Genomic DNA, 5,480 nt, shown 5'->3' on the forward strand with positions numbered 1-5,480 from the left:
CACCCTTGTGAAGATATTCTTAACCACCTCCTATAATTTCGTCTTCTCTAGCAAAAGAAAACCTCAAAAACTCTTCTCTCATAAATTTCTACCCCCAAGTTACTAACAACACTTTTGTTGGTTGAGCCCCAAGTTACTTCTCACTTTTGAGGTAAGTTTATCAAACCCTTTTTTGAACTGGAACATTGTTAGTATTGTTTGAATTATGTGAAAGACGTGTACATGAGGTGACGAGTGTGAACCCCGCTTATATGTGGCAAAATTGACCGGTTATACTCTTAGGTTACTTAATGCTTTTAGTTAGAAGTTGTTATTAACATCTTTCGTTATTCAATTCATTCTTATATTCTTAGATTGTAGTCGTTATTTCATGCTCTAGTTTCCATTATCGAGTTTATTCTTATGTGGCTTAATTGAAGTTACTGTTACATGCTATATCTTCCATTGTCAAATTTATTATGAAAGTACAAGAGGGGGTGAATTGTAGCCTTTTTAAATTTCTAGTCGACTGCTCTTCAGACCTAGTCGACTTATGCAGAGACAGCCTACATAGAACTGTTAGTCCTTTCGATTTAAACAAGTGTTTATCACAATAAACAGTAAAGGAACATAATATAATATAAGAGCGAAAAAGTAAACGACACCAGGAATTTTATATTGGTTCGGAATCAATATGGTATTGTGATGACCCAAAAAGTCATCACTTATTTTAGAAATAAATCTGTGTTCTGAGGCCTAAAAAAACTCTTTCTGTCTCACCTCGATTTGCATGCGTTGTCTGGAAGCGTATCTGGAAAGCCGTTATGTGAAAATCTGTGAAAAATGATAAATTTTGCTTTTAAAATGAATTTAAGTTGACTTCGGTCAACATTTTGGGTTAGCGGACCCGGACCGGTGATTTGACGGTTCCGGAGGGTTCGTAGGAAAATATGGGATTTGAGCGTACGCCCGAAATTGAATTCCGAGGTCCCAAGCCCTAGAAATGAATTTTTAAAGAAAATTGTTCTCTGAAATTTTAGGAGTTTTTGGAAATGTGGATGTATTAGAATTTGGTGGTATCGGGCCCATATTTTGGTTTCGGAGCCCGGTACAGGTCTTATATGGTATTTAAGTTGAGCCCGTAAAATTTGTTAAGAAACGGACTTGAAATGATGCGAATCGGATTCTCATTATGGCTACTTCTGGAAAAAGTACCTTCTCCCAAAAAATACTTTTTGTTAATACACGAGTGACTTCTGTACCGACTTCCACTGGACATGGCATTAGTAATAAGAACATTCTTCAAAAAAAAAAAAAAAAAGAATAGCTTTCTAGAAATGCAGCTTGTGTTATTTTATTGGCAACGTTACTGCAAAATTGGCTTTCTTTCTTAATTTCAATACTAGGTGCACCATATGGGGTAGATCTGTGTTCTTCAGTTACTGGTTTATAACTCTTATGTTTTGTTTGCCAAGATTTCTTGTCTTCTGCGTTAGAGATATGCAGATGCAAATGGGGTATAAACTCTAAGTAGTATATTGAAGTAGTTAAGAAAAGAATCAAAAATTAACAATGTTAACTTCAAGTAGTTAGGTTAAAGGACAAAAATTGTACTCTGATCCCTCCGTTCCAATTTATGTGAACTTGTTTGGCTGGACACGAAGTTTAAGTAAAAAATGAAGATATACATATATTAAACCTAAATGTGCCTAAATATACAGAAAGGCCAGGATGGAGATCTCCTTCTCTATTGGACATCAAACCTAAATGTGCTTCGGAGCAAGAAAAACATAAAAAATGTGTCGTAATTGACAAAACCATACAGATATACATATATTAAAATCGAAACATAAGATTTAAACAGATTATAGATAAGTACTCTACGTCCACGAACATTTAAAGCTAAATACTTAATGTTTGAACAATAAAATCTCCAACGTAAAGATTCTGTGCATAAATTCGAACATTCAAAGCTAACTGTTTGAAGTTTAGACATAGCATGATACTCTTTCCAAAACTACAGTATATAAAGATGGCTTAAAATAATAATTGTACCAAAATTGAACAAACAAATTGATAAAATTATAATTTTAACCACTCTTTGCAAACTGAAAAAAGGGGATTGTATTCCTTTTATTAATTAATGCTGAATGGACGACTAACTCTAGGAGAAGAAAAAAATGCTTTATGGATCTGAAAGATTAAGAAGAGTGAATTTTAAAAGATTTTTTATGGCATCAATTTTTATTTTTTCATGTGTTACAATATTTATAAATAAACTTAACCGATTGTAGATACCATGATATCCGGAAGGGAGATCGTTCAAGCAGCAAGGCTCCATTACCTAAGCATATTGACAGTTATAAGTGTAAGAACCAATTAAAGAATAAAAGAATAGAATATTAAACAAATACAAATGCTATTAATGAAGAAAAGAACTAACAATTTGGTGACTCATTGATTCAATTTGGATGAAACCTTTTACAGGATTCAAGGTGGAATTGGCTTCCAACGTCTTCATCGTCGTTGAAATCCTCATCCTCATCATTATCTTGAGATGTGTTCATGTATAGCCGCACAGGTTGAGAAGTGATTGATGAGAGAATGATAAAGCATATATGAGTTTATATAGGAGAGAAATGGTGCTCTAGGGTTTTTTGTATTTTAGTAAGTTGTTACCAACTTTAGTAATATGTGCTTTTAGTCCTCTATTGTATTAGAAATATTAACTCCTCTATTTCTTCAAACTCATAAGAGAATACTCTCTCGTAACAATTGCTGTGGAGATATTTGAATTGGCACAAAATTTAACAATGAAATAAATATTTTGAAATTAGTAGTATAAAACAAAGGTCGGATCTTTAGCGATTTGCATTTTGGACCCTTGCTAGAGAGAGGAATATTTAATTTGTTTATATTTGACATATAACAGGCGGTAAGTGCCACTGCACTGTATTTATCCTCGAAATCGGATAACAATTAAATTTGTAAGTGGTTTTAAGGATGCGTGGATTAAAATGACACAACAAAGCGATAAATTAGAATTGCAATTGAAACGAACAATGATAAAGTAAATTTAAACCATACAACTTGAACAGTTACAGTCTTGCAAAGTCAGTCACACTTAAAATGGATGCAGCTGGATCGATATCAAGATACAGAAGAACAAGAGCTTAAAGAAAGAAATTAATAATATACTACTTTGGACTGCGTGTTGCCATGTACTTTACAAGTAATCAGACCTCCCTTTATATAGTAGGGGAGTCCTATATTAGGTACAACTCTATAAAAGATAAAAATCCCCTAATTAACTGATCGATGATCTCAGGTCGACATATGCCGAGATCTCCGCCATGATATTCGGTCGGTTACGGATATCATGGCCTTCTGGTTGTCGAGCTTGACTACCTAACAATATTCTCGAAGTAAATTAAGGACAGGACTGATCCGAATCATGTCCCTGATATCCTCGAAGGCGCGTGTTATGGTCCGAACTCAGAATGGACGAGATCCCTACATCGGTCTAGGTTCCCGGTTACCATATCTCGAGCCAGGCTTATCATGTCAGAGAGCGGGATACACTTTGAGAATGGTTTTACCCGTATATAGATAGTTCCCTCGTTTTTTAGAGAGTAGACGACGAGAAACGACATGAGCTTCTAATGCTCACCTCGATACGCCGCATCAGAAACGACAACATGAATGAAATGTGTCATCAGTCACGTCTTAATGGCATTAAATGCTTGTCAATTGCCGGTCGGCTGCTCTTGGATGCGAACCGTCATTTGAAAACTATAAATACCCCCTTATTTATTCATTCACACTTTACATCCAAATATTATACCCTTGTTCCTTAAAAATCTTTATACTTTCTGGCACTTATATCCTGGATTTTTAAGATCTTTGTGAGAACTTTTGCTCGTCTTCATCCCAAACCATCAAGTGTACTCCTTTAACTTCCGGTTTTTCCTCTTTTCCCCTCTATTTTAAAAGAAAATGGCGAAAACTTCTAAAATAGTTCCCCAAAAAGAAACTCCTTCTACATCGCGGCCAGCTGCTGAGGAGACCGTTCTGCGTACTCCCGTCGAAGAACCAGTAGCGGAACCCCCCTTGATCACGTTCATCTGTGATGACCCAATAGGACATCTTACGTTTTAGAACCAAATTCAGTGTTCTGATGCCTCAAAAACCTCATTTTATCCTTCCTCGATTTGTGTATGCAGTCTGGGCGTGTTTTCAGAAATCTTTTATGTTAAAAACTGATAAAAATAAAAAATTTGCCTAAAAATTTCATTTGAGTTGACTTCAGTCAGCGTTTTGAGCAAACAGATCCGGATTAGTATTTTGATGATCCCGGTTGGTCCGTATGGTGATTTGGGACTTGAGTGTTTGCCCGGAATCGACTTCAAAAGTCCCTAGCCCAGGATATCAGACTTTGTAGAAATTTAAAAGTTAAAGGCTTAATGAATTTGAAATGTTTGACCAACAGTTGACTTTTAGATATCAGGTCCATATTTTTTTTATAGAATTCGGTATAGGTCCGATACCATATTTATGATTTGTCTGTGAAATTTGGTGAGAAATAGAGTTGGTTTGACATGATTCGGACGTCCGGTTGTGAAAATATAAGTTTCAAATTTTTCTTGAAATTTTTAATTGATTTGGTGCTCAATTTGTAATTCTACTCTTTATTTTGGCGATTTGATCGCACGAACAAGTTCATATGATATTTTTAGACTTGTGTGCACTTTTGGTTTAGAGCCCCGAGAGCTCGGGTGAATTTCAGATAGGCTACAGAGTGAAAATTATACTTAGAACACTGCTGGTGTGTTTCAGATTTTGTTGCAGGCCTCAGACCTCGCAATTGCAGGGTCAATCATCGCATTTGCGGTCACTGATGGGTTCGCATTTGCGATCTACTCATCGCAATTGCGAAAATTAGCTGGGAAGGCCATAGTTCGCATTTGAGAACAAAGCTTCGCATTTGCGAGGAATGCTTCACATTTGCGAAGTGGAGGCTGGGTAGGCAGTGATCGCAAATGTGATCAATAGGTCGCATTTGCGGATGAAAGAATTCGCATTTGCGAAGAATGCAACACCTGCAACTGATCAAAACTTAATTTAGATGGGATTTTTAGTTCATTCTTCAAATTTTCAAACTCAAGAACCTTAGAGGTGATTTTTCAAATAACTTTTCTTCTCAAATCATTGGTAAGTGATTCTAAACTAGTTTCTTTCAATCATTAATTCCTGAGATTTCAACCTAAAATCTAGAGTTTTCATGGTGGAAATTGGGAATTTTTGGTAGAATTAGTTTTTTTTTTTAAAAAAAATAGGAATTTAGACATCAAAATAGTTTAATTAAGTAGGAAACTGACAAGAACATGAAAATTTAATGAGGTTCTAGGGTATTAACCCTTTTTGAAAAGTATTTTGAGAAAAATACACGTACAAACACTTTTTAAAAGCTTGGGCAAACAATAATTCTCTACTTCTCAAAT

At 35.3% G+C, this 5,480-nt stretch overlaps 1 long non-coding RNA gene across 1 annotated transcript; it reads right to left on the minus strand.

The window, feature by feature from the left end:
* Positions 1-1,364: 1,364 nt before the first annotated feature.
* LOC142170554 (uncharacterized) lies at positions 1,365-2,642 on the minus strand. Its single transcript, XR_012699796.1, has 3 exons — positions 2,423-2,642; positions 2,278-2,323; positions 1,365-1,751 (listed from the first exon to the last, which is right to left on the minus strand). It is a non-coding gene; the product is annotated as an uncharacterized LOC142170554 (long non-coding RNA).
* Between the last annotated feature and the right edge of the window lie 2,838 nt (positions 2,643-5,480).

Source organism: Nicotiana tabacum, chromosome 16 (assembly GCF_000715075.1).
Source record: "Nicotiana tabacum cultivar K326 chromosome 16, ASM71507v2, whole genome shotgun sequence".
NCBI lineage: Eukaryota > Viridiplantae > Streptophyta > Magnoliopsida > Solanales > Solanaceae > Nicotiana > Nicotiana tabacum.